The 22754-nt window shown below is 36.5% G+C and overlaps 1 long non-coding RNA gene across 1 annotated transcript in view; it reads right to left on the reverse strand.

Annotated features, from left to right (window-relative positions):
* Window positions 1-22754, reverse strand: part of LOC122708985 — a 172480-nt gene that overhangs the window by 4506 nt on the left and 145220 nt on the right. Inside the window, exons 2-3 of the long non-coding RNA XR_006345372.1 lie at window positions 4373-4518; window positions 2681-2806 (exon numbers count right to left, since the gene is read on the reverse strand). This is a non-coding gene — a long non-coding RNA (uncharacterized LOC122708985). The remainder of the gene's footprint in view (window positions 1-2680; window positions 2807-4372; window positions 4519-22754) is intronic.

Genomic DNA, 22754 nt, shown 5'->3' on the forward strand with positions numbered 1-22754 from the left:
TATTATTAAGTCCAGTGGGTAATGAGTGTTAAACAATTTACATTTTAGAAATTTTAAAGTAAAGACTTAATTACTTCCTTCTGCTAATGAGCCTCCACTTTTTCTTTGGTGTTGCAAACATGGGCTTCTGGAAATAGGTCAGCCACACTCCATACATCATTTGGACATTTCTTGTTCTTCATGGTGGTAGAGTACCTCTTTCTTTCTCCCTCATCCCTTCCTTCCTTCCTATAAATCAACACTGAGATGCGAAACCCAGAAATGAACTCTGATACTGAGCATGTGTGGCAGGGGAGCACTTTGTAAGCCTGTCAAATACAGTTTCAAAATTCCACTAATGAAAACAAATATACATAATCTGAAAGCTGCCTTTTGTTAGGGACATTCAAAATGGATATCTATTTATTTTTGTTGGCCTATAAGCACAAGAAAAACAAAATTTTGCTGACAGATTCAGAAGTTCCAGGAGATACTGAGTAAGGGCCCGAGGACCTAGGACAGGAATCTCCACGCAGATCATAGTCTGACATTTGATTTCAATGACTGTTTGTTAAAAAGCAGTTGGGAGTCACAGAGTGTCTCTCTACCTTTCCATACCGCCTAGGAGGTCCAAGCCCCTCTTTCTATGCAGCTGCTGCCATATATCTCATGCATACCATCTTCTTTTCTGTCAGAGTTTCCCATGGGATATCACCCACATCCCTCTGACTCTCAAGATGTTAGTTGCTCAGTCAGGTCTGACTCTTTGTGACTCCATGGACTGTGACCTGTGTCTGACCTCTTTGTGACTCTTCTGTCCATGGGGATTCTCCAGGCAAGAATACTGGAGTGGGTTGCCATGCTCTCCTTCAGGGGGTCTTCCCAACCTGTGGATCAAACCCAGGTCTCCTGCATTGTAGGCAGATTCTTTACCATCTGAGCCACCAGGGAAGCATAATTTAATTCTCTTCCTCACTCTTTGCTCATCCTGACCCAGGGCTTTTGTTTTAGAATCAAAGGTTGCTTGGCTAAACAAAACAGTTCTTGCATGTAAGAATTCTGTAACCAGAATTAACTGTATGTCCAATTAGTTCTTTTTCTCCTAATCTTACATTTCTGAGAACATTTTAACCTCACAAAGACACTATCAGTTAGGCAGGACTTATTCAAGATTCCCATAGTATGGACGAAAGATCTGAGTCATACAGTTGCAGTAACTTGAAGCTGGAAAATTAAATATCTAAAACTAGAATGCAGACCCTCACATGCCTTGTGTACTGCTATATCTGACACATGGTGCAGGCTCTACGGATTAACAGAGTTTTCAGACAGTGTATGCAAGGAATGTGACCAGTGGGAACTGTAGTGGTGAATGTTATGTGTCCACTTGACTGATCAATGGGTTGCCCAGATGGCTGGGAAAACATTATTCCTGGGTGTGTTCATGAGTATGTCTTTGGAAGAGATTAACATATGAATCTATAGACTGAGTAAAGATGACTGCCTTCCCTAATGTGAGTAGGCATTATCAATCCATCAAGGGCCTGAATACAACAAGAAGGTGAGCGAAAGGAGAATTCTTTCTCTGTTTGAGCTGAGACATCATATTCTTCTGCCCTTGATCACTGGCTTTTGGACTCATACCTGGACTTAGACCACTGGCCCCTGATTCTCAGGCCTTTGAACTTGAATTGAATGACACGACTGACTTTTCTGGTTCTTTATTTTGCAGATGGCAGATTGTGGGACTTCTCTGCATTCAAAACCACGTGAGTCAATTCCTGTGAGTTTCTCTGTCTCTCTACCCCACCTCTCTATATATATCTCCTATGGGTCTGTTTCTCTAGAGAACCCTGACAAATATAAAGGTATTGGAGAAATGTACTGTGATGAAAACAGTCATTGCTGGGCTCACAGGAATGTCATATATTTTCTACAAAAAGAGTGGTATCAAACTCATAGTTGGACAAAATTTGCAAGGAGATCCAACCAGTCCATCCTAAAGGAAATCAATCCTGTATATTCATTGGAAGAACTGATGCTGAAGCTGAAACTCAATACTTTGGCCACCTTATGTGAAGAACTGATTCATTGGAAAAGACCCTGATGCTGGGAAAGATTGAAGGCGAGAGGAGAAGGGGATGACAGAGGATGAGATAGTTGGATGGCATCACCAACTCAATGAACATGAGTTTGAGTAAACTCTGGGAGTTGGTGATGGACAGGGAGGCCTGGCGTGCTGCAGTCCATGGGTCGCAAAGAGTCAGACACGACTGAGAGACTGAACTGAACTGAACTGTGCCCTCTCCTCACTGGAGAGAGAATGAAGAAAAAAGGGACGAGGAGGAAAAAGCCACATTTTATGAACAAACTCATAGATTTGGAATCAGACAGCCTAAATTATACCTTAGCTCTGACAGTAACCTCTTACCAGCCAGACCTTGGACCAGTCTGTCATGTCTTAGCAGGAGACAGAGGACTAAAATGACCAAAGAGAGTTTCAGAAAGAAAATATTTGCAAAGTTGTAGGAGCATTAAGAAAAACCAACAAGGAATATAAAAACTCTGACATTAGCAACCTAGGGAAATTGCTTATACCCCTAGATCAATGGGCCAGGACTAGTTAAAAGAACTCCATGAGATCTGGCAAGAAAGTGTCAGAAGACTGAATACTCCAACTTCTTTCTGCTCACCCACTCACCTCCTGCCCGTGCCTCACTTTGGCTGAAACCAGTTAAAAATCAGAGGACCTGAGAGCCCACTGATGCAGTCCACGGACATCAGCCTCCCAGGTACAGAGCAGGATGGAGAAGAGTGCAGAGTTGATCTGGAGAGGTAAATAGAAAACAGTTTGCATAATGAATAACAATTTCCTGGTACAAAATAGAGACTAAAAGTGCCCATCTCAAAGTTTTATCTGTTTGTTCTGCTTCTGCTCATTGAAAGACAATGATTACAAAGGACTTGACCTCTGGATATATATTATTTGCAAAGCAGTATTCTGCAAAAGAAGAAAGGTAACACTAGTATGAAAATTCCTTGGATCCAGCTGCCATCATTATTTCTATAGTGACTTTAGGTCAATTTAGTCAATTCATCCATTTACTGCATAGTCCCTATGGGCAGAGGTTGGGGAGTGGTGGTCTGGGTCACCTAAAAGCATCCAGGGTTAGGAGCAGAGCAGAAGCAATCCTTCATTACGTTGATAGTGCTTAGCTCCTGGAGAATGATTAAGCATTCCCTTTGGAGCAATGACTACGGCTTATAGAAACATGTGTAAAGTTAAGTTTTCAAGATGAACAAAGTAGTTTTGTAATCACATACAAAAAAAGAAAAGAGGGCTTTGAGCCATATGACAGTATCTGGGAGGGCATATTCTTGTCCCCCGCCTTACCAGGCCATGAGGACCAATGGTGAAGGGACTAATCAATATTTTTCATAGCTGGTGGCACTGACAGTTTTTGGTTTCTCTCAGATAGGAACATATTCTTGGCTTAAAGGAAGAAATTCCCTGAAGTTTTGAATTTCATTCTCTTGGATTTGTAAAGATGGGGAATTTGTGACTGTGTTTTAACTGAAAGTCTGAGGGACATTAAAAATAACTCCGACCTAATAATATTAGGTGCAAACTAAAGTCTCAAGTTTACTAGATTGACAAGGCTACTGCCTACATTTTAAAATGATGGGGAAATTTAAGGGACAGAGGAAAGAAGAGAGTACTGGGGAGTGCAAGAATAAGACGTCAATAATTTTGATGAAAATTTGGATTGATGCTTCCAAACTTAAAAGTTCACGTGGGAAGAAAGAGCAATTAGGAAAGTTTGTGAAGACATGTAACAAAACAATCAATTATGGGAAACGCTGTTCATCCACCCACTCATTCTCTAGATATTTAATAATAAACTACTATGTCTCAGGCACTGTCCTAGGTACTGCAGATACAGACAAATTCAGGAAAAATGCCCTCATGGTATATAGTGAGCTAGTGACATTTGACAGTAGGAAAGGTATGCAGGAGCCAGGTCACAAAGGACATAGAGATTTAGGTTAAGTCATTTGTATGTTATTCTATGTGTAGTAATGTAACATCAATTTATCTACAAACAATAGGATTCCCCAACTTAACTGACATTTCAAAGGAGGAAGATTAATTACCTTACATAGTGCATTCCAGAAGTAGGGTAGTTCCAGAAATGGTTAAATTAACACTTTGATAAAGCCCTCAAAGAGCCAGGTATTTTACATTTATCTGTTCTGTCATTGTTAGCACAGTGTTTTGTCTTCATGATTGCAAAGTGGCTACCTAAGTTATATTCTGAAATTTGCAGATATGATTTAATGGTAATAACTAAGAGAAACCAAATAACAATGAATTAAAGAGACAGAAACTTACTTCTTTTTATGTAAAAGAAATCTGAAGTTAGAGTTGGTTCAGTATCTCCATAAAGTTATCAGATTCAGGTTTCTCTCATCATCTCATCACCAGGTTTCATCTCATCATCAGGTTTACCGCCATCATCTCTAGGATAAGACTGCACCCTAAGAGACAATTATGACTGTTGGAGCTCCAGCTATTTTATCCACATTCTAAGCAGTAAAATGCAATAGAGAAGAAAGAAAATAGGTATACCCCATGTCTTTTAAGGGGAGTTTCCAGAAGTACACTCAAAATCTCTACTCAATCTCATTGACTACTATTAGTACTTAAATACAATGCCATATGTAACACCAAGAAAATCTGTGACAATGGTGGTCTGTGGTATTACAGTAGGATAGCAATATATCTAGTGAAAAATTGGAAATTTATTAACAAAGAATAAAAGGAGGATGAATATTGAGGAAAAAGAGGAAGTCTCTGGCACTAAGAATCATCTTCTATTCCTTATGTCTCAATTTGAGAGCAAGGAACATTTCCAAAAGCATCTTAAAGAAGCTTAGTTATGGAGGTTTTGAATTTGAGAGAGAGATTTGTGGCTCAGATGGGAAAGATTCTGCCTGTAATGCAGGAGACCTGAGTTTGATCCTTGGGTCAGGAAGATCTCTGGGAGAAGGGAACGGCTACCCACTCTAGTATTCTTGCCAGGAGAATCCAATGGACAAAGGAGCCTGGTGGGTTACAGTCCATGGGGTCCTAAAGACTCAGACATGACTGAGCAACTAACACTTCACTTTGGAATGTAAAAACTGATATTACAGCCCAGTTCTGCTATATATAATCTTGATAAATTTATGCAAGTTAGTTTACCTCTCTGAGGCTCAAGTTATAATATATAAAATGAGGATTCTAAGCTCTTAAGTTTGTTGAGAGTATTAAATGAAATTGTGTATTGCAACAGATGGTAAAGTGGAAACTGCATTTCACTACTGGGACCATCCTAGTGACCAATAAAGTTCATCAGTTGTTTTGATCTTTTGTTTGAAGATCAATGCTTGTGGGTAAATTTTGTGACCAGATAGTAGAGAAGGGGCTTTGGCCTCACCAGCTCCTCAGTAGGCTATGTGTATGAGCATGAGAACTTAGCTTTGAAACCATAGAACACATAGATTCTTTCTCCTGTAGCAACCATCAGTTTTTATCATTTGCCATTTTCCATCAAGGAAGACTCTAGGATATTTTAGAATTGTCTTAAGTAGGGACTCAGCTGCAAAATATAAACTTTCAGAACATATGGTATGGAATACAACTAATGCGAAAGTTCCAAAAAGAAGATGAAAATCCTAAAGGGCTAAAAATACTTTCTTCAAACAACCTTTTTCAGTACATCAGTACAGCTGCTTCTTTGTTAAGCCAGCTGTTAACTAACCCCCAAGGGTACTTCTTACAGAGGGCTGTATTTTGTTGTTGTTTTGTTGTTTTTAAATGATTTAATTCTTATAGCTCAAACTGCATTGTGTTCTTAATGGTTTTACATTTGTACCTCTGAAAGACAAAGAAAAAAAGAGTAGAACAATGAAAGAAATTAAAGGCTGGAGGAAGATTGATGAAGGGTGTGTATATTCAGTTCAAAGTATGGTAGGAGGGAGGGAGGAACTGGCAGAATAGCTGAGAAAATGAGGATGTGAAAAATATAAGTAGTTCCTGATGAAGACAAGCTAAAACTTAGCATATTAGGACATGCTCAACACGCTGAATATTAAATAACGTCTATACCATATTGGCCAAAATACAGGAAAGCAACTGAATGTGATGTTGAAGATAGCATTCTTGGGAGCATAGTGGATTATAGAAACCCTAGTTCCTCTACTTACCAGTGGTGGGAACTTAGCCTTAGAAAAGCTACTCGGTGTCTTTGAACCTTAATATCCTCATTCTAAAGCAAATAATAATAATAATAATAATAATAATGTCTACCACATGGGATGACTCTCCATTAATTGAAGCAATGTGAATAAAAGCATTTGTGATACTGCCTGGCACATACAGAGATCACAATGAATTTAATGAAAATTATTACAATTTGCTTTTTCAGAAAAGGTTTATACTTGTTAAGAAAAATAATCAATACACAAGAAATAGACTAAAATATACAAGAAAATGTTCCCTTTCATCATGGACTCTTTCTATAAGACAAAAAGTCTTATAGCCATATCCTGTCCTCAAATGGGTCAACCTTTTTTTTTTTCATACTCAAAACAGATTGTACAATATTATTCAACCTTAAGAAGGAAGGAAATTTTGTCATATGCTACTACATGGATAAACCATGAGGATATTATGTTAAATGAAATAAACAATCAAAAAAGACAAATACTCCATAATTACACTCATATGAGGTATTAATGAATCAAACTTATGGAAACAGAAAATAGACTGGTAGTCTTCAGGGACTGGAGGGAGGGGGTATGGAGAGTTGTTGTTCAATGAGTACAGAGTTTCAATCATGCAAGAAGAAAAAGTTCAAGAGGTTTATTGTATAGTAATGTGCATATAGTTAACAGTATTATAATGTACACTTAGAATCTGTTAAGAGGGTAAATTTATACTATGTGATTTTTACTGCATTCACATACTATAGCAAGGACATATGATAACCTTGAGGTAATTGTGCTAAGCAAAATGAGCCAGTTACAAAGGGGCACATAATATGTGGGGCCACTTTTATGAGGTATCCAGAGTAAATTCATAGAGAGAGACTGTAGAATGGTAATTACCAGAGGGTGAGTGGAGAGAAGAATGAGGAGTCACTGTTTGATGAGTATGGAGTTTCAATTTGGAAAGATGAAAAATTTCTAGAGCTAGATGGTGGTTATGGTTGCCCAATAAGGTGAATGCACTTGTTCAGTTGCTCAGTCGTGTCCGACTCTTTGCAACCCCATGGATTGTAGCACTCCAGGCTTCCTTGTCCTTCACTATCTCCTAGAGTTTGCTTAATGCAATTGAACCATACACTTAAAATGGTTAAGTGGTAAATTTCAAGTTATACATTCTCAACCACAGTTAAAACAGACAAACAAACAAACTACCTTTTCTATAATGGGGTTAACCAGTATGTCTTTACAATTGAATTGGTCTGACAGTAATATGACCATAGGAACACTTAGCTGCCATATTCAAGGGCTGAAGAAAGAATGAGGCCCTTCTTTCCCATGCAGTGTGTGACATGGTATGTGCTGTAATAAAAATAAGTTTTGCTTAGACAAAAATTTTCTATGGAAGTCTCCTTGCCTGATTCATCTTATGTAAGAACAAGAATCAAGGATGTTTTTCCTTTCAGAAAAAATATATAATGTGGATACTTAAACTCAGGACTTTAAGAAGATGGCAAAAGGATTTGCTGAAAATGTTTCAAACCATTCTCTTCATCTCATAACCAATTTGTTAAATACACTCAGAGATGGCACATTTTAAAAGATAATGTTTATTTATAGTTCTTCCCCAATAAAGAACTGCTGTCAATCCCTTCACAGAGAGGCAAAAGAGATGATTCTTGTCCAGATTTTACTCTCCTTTCTTCAAACTCAGTGTCACTTTATTCTGTCTCATGAACAGAATAAAGAGTGTCACATATGGCTTTAGGGCCATTATTTATGATTTCTTGAACTTATGTAGGTACTTGATTAAAGCAGAATCATTTTGTTCTGAGATTTTTTTGAACCAATTTCTATAGAAGGCTTTGCTTCCCCCCAAATAATCAATACTGTCCTGACTATACAATCTTTTTACACCCCTACCCACTCTTCTGTGATGACCAACTTATTGATTCTTTAAATGGGGGATGAATTTTAAACTGATTTTGGTGGAAAAGGGTCACTTCTTGCTCAGATTAAAAGCTGGAAACTCATACTAAGCATGGAGTGCTTCCTAGTAAAATCTTTGTGTGTTATCTGGCCCCTGAATAAGCTGAGGTAGTAAAGAACGGTGGACCCATTTGAGGACAGGATATGGCTATAAGACTTTTTTTTCTTACAGAGTCCACTGTGAAAGAGAAAATTTTCTCATTTACTTTGTCTATTTCTTATATATTGATTTTGTAATAATTCAGAGCATTACAATTTGATTTCCAATGTACTACATCATTTTGATTGTATAAGGTGGGAGATCTTCTGAAGTGGGAGTTCATGAAAGGTAAAGAGGCTCTTTCTTTAAATGTTTTCCCAAGCAAAAATTTAAAATAAATAGCTTAAAAAACTGCAAAGCACTCAGGAATGATACGCACAAAGAATACATTTTAAAACTGTCTAAGTGAGCTCATGAGAAAGCAAGGGAAATCCCCAGGGGGCACAATCTAAGAGAAAGAAAGGCATTAAAATAATACTAATGCTAAGATTGACTTGTGATTGGCTGGTGTTTGCAAAACCCATAACAAGGGTCTGGATTTTCAGGAGCCACACAAAGATGTAAGATAGGGTTGAGCTCGTATAAGGTAGAAAAATTGTTACTAAGACTCTTGAATAAAGTTGTGACCCTGTAAGAGTAAACCCCGGGGTTGGTGATGGACAGGGAGGCCTGGCATGCTGCAGTCCGTGGGGTCGCAAAGAGTCAGACGTGACTGAACAACTGAACTGAACTGAAGGGTAAACCCGTAGTGAACAGGAGAAATCAGAGAAAAGAAATCTATGCATTGCAAAAGGAGATAACATAAAACTCTTCTATTTCAGCATGGTCTTTGATAGAAAATATTCCTGTAACCGTAAGCTTGTCCTCATACATAATTGAATGCCAATTTATTCTCCCTCTGTAGACAAGAATACTTTAACCTAAAAAATTAATTTAAAGTGTCCAGAGCTAACAGCAAACCAAGGAATTTGGCAAAGAAAATGCAAATCGTGATTCAGGCTCATACCCTTGAGGCAGGCCATCCGTAATTCTTTTTTAAAAAGTTTGACTAAGTAAAAGGATATAATTACAAAGTACTTAATACAGTTAGAGGAAACCACCATGAGTGAGGGACAACAAATAGACTGATTAAACTTCCTAGTTTAACATTCTGATTCAAGCATAAAAACTAAAAGTAAAAGATAGTGTTTATGTTCAGTAATGGCATAGTAGTAATGATAATAGCTATAACTGGACAAAATACATAAATCAAACACCTGAAGGCACTTAAGATGACAAGAAACAGGTATACATTGAAAGCAAATTAACACTTGGGACAGGCTTCCCTGGTGGCTCAGTGGTAAAAATCTGCCTGCAATGCAGGAGATGTGGGTTAGATCCCCGGGTTGGGAAGATCCCCTGGAGGAGGAAATGGCAACCCACTCCAGTATTCTTGATGGGAAAATCCCCCCAACAGATGAACCTCATGGGCTGTCTGTGAGGTTACAAAGACTTGGACCTGACTGAGCATGCACACACACACACACACGCACACACACATTTGGAATATAGGAACAAAATTCTCTGAGATACTCAATGGCTTTCAGTCAAAGGGGTGGTCCCATTTATAAATGGGACCAAGTAGTGTAAATAAAACATGGATAAAAACTGGAAAGATTGTTGTCTTGAAGAGCTAGAAAATAGAATTTGGGGGTGACCACACCAGCTTTTAAGTGAGAAGGGGAATCCAGGAAAAGAGAAAGTAATAGCAGAGAAGCCCAAAAATCAACATAAAAACCCTGTGTTTTTATATCTGGCTAACTCCTGAGCTTCTCATGAACACAGCAGAAATCAAGCAACAAAGCTGAGAATTTAAAAAAAAAAACTAGAGCAAGACACGGAAGCGACCTTAATGTCCTTCAGCAGATGAATGAATAAAGATGTGGTATATATTCACAATGGAATATTACTCAGCCATACAAAGAATGAAATCATGCCTTTTGTAGCAACATGGGTGGACCTAGAAATTATCATACTAAGTGAAGCAAACTGGACAGAGAATGTAAATGTCAAATGATATAACATATGTGGGATCTAAAAAAAATGATACTAATGAACTTATTTACAAAATAGAAATATACTCACAGACATAGAAAACAAACTTACGGTTATCAAAGAGGAAGGAAATAGAGGGATAAATTAGGAGTGTGGGATTAAAATATACACACTCTTATATTTAGGACAGATAACCAACAAGGACCTATTGTATATCAAAGCGACTACACTCAATATCTTGCAGTAACCTATAATGATAGAAAATGTAAAAAAAAAAAGAATATATACATGTATAACTGAATCACTTTGCTATACAACTGAAACTAACACAAAGTTGCAAATCACCTATATTTCATTAAAACATTTTTTTTTTAAATGGGCAGAAGACCTGAATAGACATTTTTCCAAAGAAGATATGCAGATGGCCAATAGGCACATGAACATATTCAACATTGCTAATAATCCAAGAAATGCAAATCAAACCAGAATGTGATATTACCTCACACCTGACAGAATGGCTAGCATTAAAAGACCACAAACCACAAATGTTGCCGAGAATATGGAGATAAAGGGAACCTTTGTATACTGTTGTTGGGAGAGCAATTTTGTGCACCCACTGTGGAAAACAGTACATAGGTTGCCCAAAAAAACAAAAAATAAAATTATCATATGATCCAGCAATTCCAGTCCTGGGTATATATCCAAAGAAAGTGAACATATTAATTTGAAAAGATACATGTACCACAATGTTCATAGTGGCACTGTTTACAATAGCCAAAATATAGAAGTAACCTAAATGTCTATCAAGGGATCAGTGGATAAAGATGACATGGAATATATACAATGGAGTACTATTTAGCCATACAAAGAGTGAAATTTTGTTGTGTTTAACATGGACAGTTCCATACGGTATTGTGCTTAGTAAAACAAGTCAGACAGAGAGCATACATACTATATGCTATTACTTCCATGTGAAATCTGAAAAATGAAACAAACAAATGAATATAATTAAACAGAAAGAGACTTACAGATATAGAGAATAAACTAGTGGTTATGCATAGGTAAACAGAAGAGGAAGGGGCAAGATTAAGGGGTATAACTACTGCATATAAAATAAATAAGCTACAAGGATATATTGTAGTGCACAGGGAAAATGGCCAATATTTTATAACTTTAAATGGAGTATAATTTATAAAAAATATTAAATTATCCAATTAAAAAATCCAACCCTTTTTAAGTACTCAGAAGGGCAGGCAGCAAGATGGTCTTAGCCACTAATAACTGGCTGTAAAAGAAGCTATAATTTTCTAATTCAACCAAATGTCACAATTTTGCCCCAAGTGGATGTGTCTTGATTTGTTAAAAATCAAACTTGGCTCTTAAAGAATATTAAATCACTTTGTTATACAACTGAAACTAATATTATAAATCATCTATACTCAATAAAAAACAAATAAGTAAATGAAAAAAACTTAAGTAGATATTATTGCAAGTTGTCAGTTTTGTTATAAAATGTATATAATATCATAATAGTATTGTCAATGTTTATAATTAGTTGCATTAGTTTCACTTTCTTATATAGCTTAAATAATTTTGTTAATTAAAGTTTATAGTATACTTAATATAGGACTTCCCACAGGGCTCAGATGGTAAAGTGCCTGCCTGCAAAGCAGGAGACCTGGGTTTGATCCCTGGGTTGTGAAGATTCCCTGGAGAAGGAAATGGCAATCCACTCCAATACTCTTGCTTGGAAAATTCCATGGACAGAGGAGCCTGGTAGGCTACAGTCCATGGGGTCGCAAAGAGTCAGACACGGCTGAGTGACTTCACTTTCATATTTAATATATGAGCAACTTTTTTTATATAAAAACATAGCTTACATTATACAATTATAATTATATAATATAAATTGCTTACAAAATTTTGACAGTTTCATATTTCTATTGATCAGAGAGTGCAAATGCAAATATGAATTGTATCTGAACCATAACAGATTCAAAGTAGATTTCTGCCAAAGAATATTATTTTTACAATGATTTGTGATCCACCAAAATCTATTATTTGGTTAACTATTACAAAAAACTTTTATCTTCAGTTGTTTAACTTTCTAATTGAACTTACAATAGCATGTATAATAATATCAAATGTTTTACTTTTGGCAGAGTAACCATTTAAAAGCTTTACTTTTGATTTCAAAAGTTGTTAAAAACCAAATGATTAGTACTGATTTAATACTGGCATCATTTAACTGTTAGAAAAATCATTCTTTTAAAAAAGCCAACGTAGTAACTAATATCACCTCAATTTTCTTAGACATTTAAGAACCCTTGTTTTGAAAATGAGCAAAATTAACTTTTAAAAAAACAGTCAATTTATTTAAATAAAAAGTGATGTTTCACAGTGGACAGCTGCTTATGGTAAATCACCATCTTCAGGGACAGCCTCCTTAAAACACCTCCCAACAATTAAAGTTAACACTATGCTTCTTCAGCAGACATGTCTCTTCTGATTTTCACAAGCTATTGGATATTTCAGGAGGTTTCTGATTTGCTATTATACCATTATATTGGGTAAATATCAATAAATATTTTATACATGGTCGTCATCACCTTTCTTGAGAATGAAGAACAAAATTCAATCCTTATATTTTTATTAAATGTACACTTCTTTCTTTGGCTCATTGTTGTGTAAAGGGTTTATTATAAAATAAATACACATAACCAAAAAATAAATAGGTATAGCTTTATACCATATATCAAGTGGTAAACTGCTGTAGGAAGGTCAGACTACTATCTTTACACTCCTGGCAGAACTTCTCAGCCTCTTCCCATAAAGACTTGTATATCTGACCTTCAGCTTCCCCTGTTAACTATCGGCCTTGCCAACTGGTGGCTTTGTACCTTTATGCTTCTTCCTGACCCACAGCTGGCCAGTAGGGGTATCTACCTTCTTTACATCTCTCACTCAGGACTAGAAACAGCTATCCCAGCTGCTAGTACCTGATAGTACTTTGTTTTTATTAGAGAATGGTCCACTTGCATTCTTGTCTAAAAAATTCCATGGACAGAGGAGCATGGTGGGCCACAGTCCATGGAGTTGCAAAGAGTTTGACTGAGCATCTGACCACACACATACACCATATGTGTTGCATTTCCTTTCATCTGAACAGGTGAGAGAAAAAAGCCAATACTGAGCCTAGTATACTAAGTGGAAACTTCTGGATGCTCAAAAGGTATATCTATAAAAATGTAAAAGTGTAGCTATAACACTTTCACTTCAATTTAAAGTGTTAGCTATATTTATTTAGAAAGTAAAAATAATTCTTTCATTAGGTTTCAAGTATAAAATTCAAAACCTGATAGTTTCTTAATGGTTTCACAAATGCTTATTCCTACTTTGTCAATTCTATTATTAGAAACACTTTTTTACCATGCATAACTAACCAGTAATTTGGCACAATTTTTGTACTCTGGTCATTGACTAATCATTAATAGTACAAATTCTAGCATCACTTAAATATTCCTTTCTTTTGCCAAGTAAACAGTCACTTTTTCATCACTGTGTATTTTGACTAATCTCTTAATTTAGGAACATGTTTCTGAAGAGCCCTCTCATTCACAGATTCTAAATCCATTCTGAACATATTAATGTTGCCTGTGAGTCTTTCCTAAATTCTCATCTCCATAACTTTCTTTCTCAGTCCCACTCTGCCGCCATTTGATTTCCACCTCTCTCAAAATGCTCAAGTTTCTCTTTATCTTAAATATAAAAGGTGAACACAGGAACTAAAAACAAACAATTTCTGAGACTGCATGCCAGTGACATCTTACTAGTTTTAAAAATATGCTTTATGCCTGATTTTCTACTTCTCCTTTATTACAGTGTGGAGGTTTTCATTTATTTAGCTTTTCATTTTTAGCTTTTCCCTTGGACACAAGGTAAATTTGATTTTAACTTTTACCTTTATTTTTGTAAAATTTGACCCCATATTTGATGGGTAATTTGGGGTTAGATACATTCAGTTGTGGTCTTATATTCCAAGTTGATAATCAAGTTTGTATTTTAAAATTTAATGTAGAAGATGCCCATATAACCTTAATTGGTATATTCCCCTGGTCCTAGGCACTGTGAGACAAGTATTCTCTTACTTTCCAACAGATACACATATGGTTTGATCATCACTGCTTAATCCCTCTGACTGATAGAGATCAGATCATTAAACAAAGATTCTATTGGTGCTTCCTTCTCTATAAGGAAAAAAAAAATCCTAAATTGCTCTGATGTGATTTGCATTTAGATGCTCTATACATAGCTTTCTCTGAAACTCACCTGTAACCAAACACATTTTCCTCCTTTCCAGTTAAACACCTCCAAGCATCTTACTAAGAAAGACTAAAGCTTTTGCAAATATAAACAGACTAGTTTTTTTTTTAAGTAAGTAAATTCAAATTGGAATTTTTGAAGACTTTCTATGAAACAAATGGGCTGAATAACCTAGTGAAATCGCAATCTGAATTTCTCCAAAGACCCTCAAAACTTAAATATTAATACTGATGACTTTTATCTGAGATATGTGTTTGATAATAATAAATACATTATTGAGAATACAGTACTGTACCAAAGAGAAATGCCTCATAGGTTAAGAGGTTATTTTTTTTCCTTCTGCTTTAAACAATATGTTAGGGAATGGTTGTATAAAACTTGGAAACAGATCTGGAAAAAGCTTGGAAACACAGGAAGAAAAAAGATGATGGTGATTATATGGTGGTAGTTATGGTTTCTCTACTTAGTTATGTATGGATGTGAGAGTTGGACCATAAAGAAGGCTGAGTACCAAAAAATGGATACTTTTGAATTGTGGTGCTAGAGAATACTCTTGAGAGTCCCTTGGACAGCAAGGAGATCAAACCAGTCAATCCTAAAGGAAATCAACTCTGAATATTCATTGGAAGGACTGATGCTGAAGCTCCAATACTTTGGTCACCTGATGCAAATTGCTGACTCATTGGAAATGACCCTGATGCTGGAACAGATTGAGGACAGGGGGAGAAGTGGGCAACAGAGGATGAGATGGTTGGATGGCATCATTGACTCAATGGACATGAGTTTGAGCAAACTCTGAGAGATAGTGAAGGACAGGGAAGGCTGGCATGCTGCAGTCCATAGGGTTGCATATAGTCGGACATGACTTAGTGACGAGACAACAAAATCATATCATGCAGGAAGGCAGATCATATGTAGATACTTTTCCCCATCTCTGAGCCTTGTTTTCCTCATCAGAAACAAGAGGAGAGTATTCTGCATATAGAGTGATGTACAGCTGCAATAAAGTATCATAAATGCTGTATGCCAAGATCATTAAAATTTTTGTGCAGAAACAGACAAACAAGAAAATGAGATCAGTACTACATCAAGAAAGACGCCAAAATATCAGCCATAAACCAGGTAGGATGCCCTGTGAGTAGCTAACTGTGCCTACTTTTGTAAAGTATTCTTTTGGGAATTCTCTCTTGGCTTTTTCTCTATGATCTATTGCCTTTAAATCTTGGTTCTTTTTTCAATAATTTCTTCTCATGCCACCAAGAAGGTGACACACCAGGAACATGTCTCACAGGACAATATCAGAAGACAGCACGTCTGAACTATCTCTGTCTATTTAGGGAGGAAAGGCCCATTCCTTCTTAAATAATCATAGTTAGACCTCCCTCAAGAGCCAAGATTTGGCAGTGGATCAAAGACAGAGAAGGAGAGGAGGGCTCTAAGTGTAAAAGACAGATTAAGTCACCAGGTCAAGAATTTCTATTTGAGAATTTAAGACCAAAGCGGTTCCAAACAGGAGTTTGGGGATGAATCCTGCTTTAAATAGAGTACCATGTCCTGGGAACTCCCTCCTGTACATCTTTCTCATGAAACTAGAGCAGCTATAGTCTCAGGGTAACACTCAAACCCACCATCTTCACCCACAAAGCCCGTTGTACCTTATCATGGCTGAAAAATGGCACAAATGGTATAAATTTAAATCCAGGACTCTGGTTGACCAGTTTTCCCAGCACCACTTGTTAAAGAGGTTGTCTTTTTTCCATTGTATATCCTTGCCTCCTTTGTCAAAGATAAGGTGTCCATAGGTCCGTGGATTTATCTCTGGGCTTTCTATTCTGTTCCATTGATCTATATTTCTGTCCTTGTGCCAGTACCATACTGTCTTGATGACTGTGGCTTTGTAGTAGAGTCTGAAGTCAGGCAGGTTGATTCCTCCAGTTCCATTCTTCTTTCTCAAGATTACTTTGGCTATTCGAGGTTTTTTGTATTTCCATACAAATTGTGAAATTCTTTGGTCTAGTTCTGTGAAAAATACCGTTGGTAACTTGATAGGGATTGCATTGAATCTATAGATTGCTTTAGGTAGAATAGCCATTTTGACAATGTAAAAGAATGAAACTAGAACACTTTCTAACACCATACACAAAAATAAACTCAAAATGGATTAAAGATCTAAATGTAAGACCAGAAACTATAAAACTCCTAGAGGAGAACATAGGCAAAACACTCTCCGACATAAATCACGGCAAGATCCTCTATGACCCACCTCCCAGAATATTGGAAATAAAAGCAAAAATAAACAAATGGGACCTAATGAAACTTAAAAGCTTTTGCACTACAAAGGAAACAATAAGTAAGGTGAAAAGACAGCCCTCAGATTGGGAGAAAATAATAGCAAATGAAGAAACAGACAAAGGATTAATCTCAAAAATAAACAAGCAACTCCTGCAGCTCAATTTCAGAAAAATAAATGACCCAATCAATAAATGGGCCAAAGAACTAAACAGACATTTCTCCAAAGAAGACATACAGATGGCTAACAAACACATGAAAAGATGCTCAACATCACTCATTATTAGAGAAATGCAAATCAAAACCACAATGAGGTACCATTACTCGCCAGTCAGGATGGCTGCTATCCAAAAGTCTACAAGCAATAAATGCTGGAGAGGGTGTGGAGAAAAGGGAACCCTCTTACACTGTTGGTGGGAATGCAGACTAGTACAGCCGCTATGGAAAACAGTGTGGAGATTTCTTAAAAAACTGGAAATAGAACTGCCATATGACCCAGCAATCCCACTTCTGGGCATACACACCGAGGAAACCAGATCTGAAAGAGACACGTGCACCCCAATGTTCATCGCAGCACTGTTTATAATAGCCAGGACATGGAAGCAACCTAGATGCCCATCAGCAGATGAACGGATAAGGAAGCTGTGGTACATATACACCATGGAATATTACTCAGCCATTAAAAAGAATTCATTTGAATCAGTCCTAATGAGATGGATGAAACTGGAGCCCCTTATACAGAGTGAAGTAAGCCAGAAAGATAAAGAACATTACAGCATACTAACACATATATATGGAATTTAGAAAGATGGTAACGATAACCCTATATGCAAAACGGAAAAAGAGACACAGAAATACTGAACAGACTTTTGAACTCTGTGGGAGAATGTGAGGGTGGGATATTTCAAAAGAACAGCATGTATACTATTTATGGTGAAACAGATCACCAGCCCAGGTGGGATGCATGAGACAAGTGCTCGGGCCTGGTGCACTGGGAAGACCCAGAGGAATCGGGTGGAGAGGGAGGTGGGAGGGGGGATCAGGATGGGGAATACGTGTAAATCTATGGCTGATTCATATCAATGTATGACAAAAAATAAATAAATAAATAAATAAATAAATAAATAAATAAGGAAAAAAAAATAAATAAATCCAGGACTCTGAAATCAGAGTATCATATGATAGAGAAAGAATCTAATGATGAGTTTCTTCCTAGTTCCAGAGGAAGAGCAAGCCCTAGGACATAGTTTAGTAAAGAATCTGCTGTCCATGGAGCTTTGAAGGTGGCTCAATGGGTAAAGAATATGAAGGAGATACAGGAGACTTGGGTTTGATCCTTAGGTTGGGGAGATACCCTGGAGGAGGGAATGGCAACCCACTCCAGTATTCTTCCCAGGAGAATCCCATGGACAGAGTAGCCTGGTGGGCTATAGTCCATAGAGTTCTGAAGCGACTGAGTGTGCATGAACTACCTTGTATATTATCCTATTTTTCTGTTATATGTTCATTCTACCTCTTATAATCCTTCAGGAACATCATGCCATCATAATGCCTTAAGATATTATGATACTGTGAGCTCCTAACTTGGCCTGCCCTACTTTTCGAAAGTCTGCAAGTTGCTAATTTTCTATCTCCTACCTCCACCCAAGACCCTCATGTTTTCTATACAGCTGCTCAGACAGGGGTATGAAGGAAAGCAGATGATTAAACCAATTCACAGAAAGATTTGAATGACTGATCTTTCACACACCCCCAGATACTTGCATTTTTGGAAGAGGAAGCTTGTTAACTCAAATAAATCTATCATCAGTGAAATTTTTAGATGACTTATCAAAGAGAAGAGAAAAAATAAATCAGACTTTGATAGGAAAGGCAAGAGGAGGAGAAATGAATCTGTTTTGTCCAGCCATCTCAGTTCCAAGGATGATCTTACTCTGGTCTCACAAAATTCCTCAACATGCCAAGGTTAATAACAGTGGTCCTCATGCAGCAATATAATTGCAGATGAAAATGTATGCATACACACATGTGTGTGTATGTGTGTGTATTTGTATGTGCAAGGGAAACAAGTTTATGGTAGGGAAAACAGTAGTGAATTACTTGTAGATTGTGACCTGGCAACCACTGATGTCTGATGGTGGTTAAAAATAATTCTAGCATTCACAGGAAAGGTCCTAAGTATGAAATAGATGTTTGTTTTGGATTGGCTATAATGACATCAGTCAGTAAGAGACTGACTGCACTGGGAAACATTTAGAATGACTATTGGTTAACCTTTGCTGAGCAACAAACACCCCAAAATATAGAAACTTAAAACAATAATCATTTATCTTCTCATGATTCTGTGAGTCAGCAATTTAGGATGGGCTCAGCTGGAAGGTTCTTACACTGGCTTTGCCTGGACTCTCCTATAGGACAGCTGTTAAACAGGGGCTTAATGGCCTCACTAAACATGACTTGCAGCAAATCAGTTTTTGGTTGGCTGTCTCAACTCTCTTCCACATGTCTTCTCCATTAGGCTGACTTAGACCCATTCACATGAGAATAGCACTCCGAGAAGGCAAGATGAAAGCTTCAGAGCTGTCTCTGCCTAGGGCTCAGAATACACACCATGTCACTTGCTCACTTCTGTCATATTCTATTGACCAAAGCAAGTAACAAGCCCAGCCAGAATCTAGGACTAAGGAAGCAGCCCCACTTTCTGAAGAAGACCACTGAAAATAGCTACTTTTTAATCAACTTATCAAGTCTTAAGAGTAGCACAAAAGATTTTAAATAATTTTCTATCTGAGGTGTTTTCTTTTTTCTTCCACTCTCTCCCTACTTAAGTCCAATGAGATTATTATTTTTGTTTTGGAGAGAAATGATACTGGGAGAGCTCATGTTCCATTTGTAAACAAGACCTATGAGAACAGAGATGTTAAGCTGCTGATTATTCCATTTTAGGAAAAGTGAACAAAAATAGACCTTACAGTTTTTAGAACATTTCAAAAATGACATGTAATCTTTTTCTTTTTCCCAATAAATGGCCTCTAGTGGCATTGTTTGGAAGAATTAACACTAGAAAATTCACTGTATAGCTTCTCAAGTTTGAACTGTTGGAGCAGATGTGCTAAGATATTTAATTCACACATTTTCCAAATATTGACTTTTTTTAAAGGGTGTGTTTAGCTTTTATCCCTTGAGACTTAGATTTATGTTTCTTGCCACTCATAATAAGAACTTGAAAGCTATTTCTTTTTTCTGATTGAACATCTTATTTCCACTTTTTAGGCTAAAAGGAAAAACATTTAAGGAGACTATTTTCTTAGTTTGTTATGAGAACATTTATGACAGGCATTGATTTCTTGTGGTAAGCATCTGGTCATGGTTTATGACAGAATGGAACAGGTGCTATTACATTTGGAGAAGCTGATATGGGTGTCTCAATATTGAGCTCTGTAAGTCATATAGCCTGTAAAATAAGATGATCAAGGATTCTGTCTGAACCAGCTTGGTACTAGAGCCAAGCCAGAAATTTTGAAGAAGAACAAATACTTATTTTGAACATCACCTTCCAAACAATGGAGAAAGTAGGTGTGATGGGAACAAGGTGCATGGTAAGGAAACAGAGGGAAGGAGCAACCTCTGGGCACAAGAGGGTCCTTGTACTTTCAGACTCTCTGATCTTGAACTCCAGTCTCCATCTCCATCTGTTTTTGTACTTTCTAAAATTCAATGTCTTTGGAGTAAGAGCTCTGATAGTAGATGTGGCAGTTTCTATTCCCCATAAGGTAAGACTTGTGATTATAATATAGTCTTCAAGGAATCTTTCACTCTGTTTTGCTTCCAGATGAATTTTCATGCCTTGTCTTGTTTTTGCTTATTTCTATTTCAGCATTTTAGAACAATTGAACATACTTAATTTTGTGAAAAAGAAAAAGAAAAATGAACATTGTTTCTATGACTTGATTGGATTATAAAGGAAATCATCCTGCCCACCTATTTTAGATCATTGATTCTTCCTGCAAGGATAATAAACATATAATATACCATTTGTAAGCCATATCTCAATGAAACAAAACCAAGGCAAGAAGAGTTTTCTACATTACATTTGATTTTTTTCTTACACAATTTAGCCCATTTGACAGAAACCATGAGCTCAAGAAATGTGAGTTCCTGCTGCCATTAAATGTATCTGCTTCTAATGTATGCTGCTACTAAGATAATTATATTGTCCAGTGAAATTTCTATGACTCATTCGATATTATATACTCTAAAAAACTCTTTGCCAGGAGTGCAACTCTTTATAATAACTCAGATAAGATATTAAGCAATTCATAGATATCTTTTTTGAGATGTCCTAAAAAGTATTGCAGCAAACAATGAGATTAAGTATATGCCATATAAAAACTGTTTTATACTGATTTTAAGTTTTATTTTTTACATATTTCCCACTATGGATGATAATGACACATACATTCACCTCCTTTATTTCTTTCATTTTTAAATTGCTATGGCTATGTAACTATTACAGCTAACCTGTTAGCATATTATGATCACATCTCCTTTCTTATAAGTTGGATTTTGTCTAGCTTTATTAAGGCATAATTGACAAATTAAAAACTGTAAATACTTGAGGTATAAAATGTGTTTTAAGTGACTGTGGTTGAAGATGCAACTTTCAGTTAAAAATGAGTAAGTTCCAGTGGTCTAGTATAGAGCATGGTAACTGTAGTTAATAATAATGTATTGTATACTTGAAATTTGCTGAGAGTAGATCTTAAGTGTCCTCACCACATACAGACCTAGAATGGTAACTATGTGAAATGATATGTTAACTAGCTTGATTGTGGTAATCATTACACAAGGAATTTTCCCTCCCCTGATTCTATCCCTAATTTACTTTTTCTTCTAGTCCCTGTTCTATTTTTCATATTCAGTATGGACCTCATACTACTAAATCCAGTGTTCATTTTTTAATCCTTGTCTTATTTGACTTCTAAGCAGCAGTTGATATCACTGATCACATCTTCTTTTTGGAAATTCATTTTCTTGGTTTCTATGATGCACTTTCTCCTGGACTTTTATTCTCAGACCCCTTTGTTAACTTAAGTGCTTCTGCTTAAACTCTACTTGAACTTCCCAAGTTCAGTCCTGGAGTTTCTTTCTTGTCTATCTCCACTTTCTCTACATAGTCTTATTCATATTCATGATATTAAATGCTAGCTATGCTCTGTCTTTGAAATTTTTACTGCCAGTCTTCATATAATTCTGGAATTAGATTGGAATAGCCAATTATCTACATACAATTTCCATTAGGATGTCTAATAGGAATCTTAAACCTCACAAGATCGAAACAGAACTATTGACTTTGACTCCAACCTCTTCCTCAGTCTGCTTTTCCCAATTCAAAACGGTATCACCATTCTCCCAATTTACTCAAACCAAAAATTCAGGTACCATTATTTCCCACCTCAAATTAATCCAATAGCAAACCCCACTTATTTTATCTCCAACATGTGTTCAGAATCCATCTAGTTTTCTCATCTCAACTCTTCTACCCAAGTCCAATCTACCGTACCCTGTCTAAACTTCCACGTTAACCTTTCCCCCATATTCCATGATTTAATATGGTTTTTTTTGTTTGTATTTTAACTTAATACTAGAGAAATTTTTAAACATATACAAAAATATGGAAAATATTATAATGGATTGATCCCTAATGAAAACTTCATCTAGTTTCAATAGTTAACATCCTGCTAGTTTTGTTTCATCTATCATCTACCATTTCTCCTCCTTTAATCAATGAAATACTTTAGATGAAAGCATGGACATCATTTGATTTCACTATAAATAATCCAATATTAGT

Source organism: Cervus elaphus, chromosome 15 (genome assembly GCF_910594005.1).
Source record: "Cervus elaphus chromosome 15, mCerEla1.1, whole genome shotgun sequence".
Lineage (NCBI taxonomy): Eukaryota > Metazoa > Chordata > Mammalia > Artiodactyla > Cervidae > Cervus > Cervus elaphus.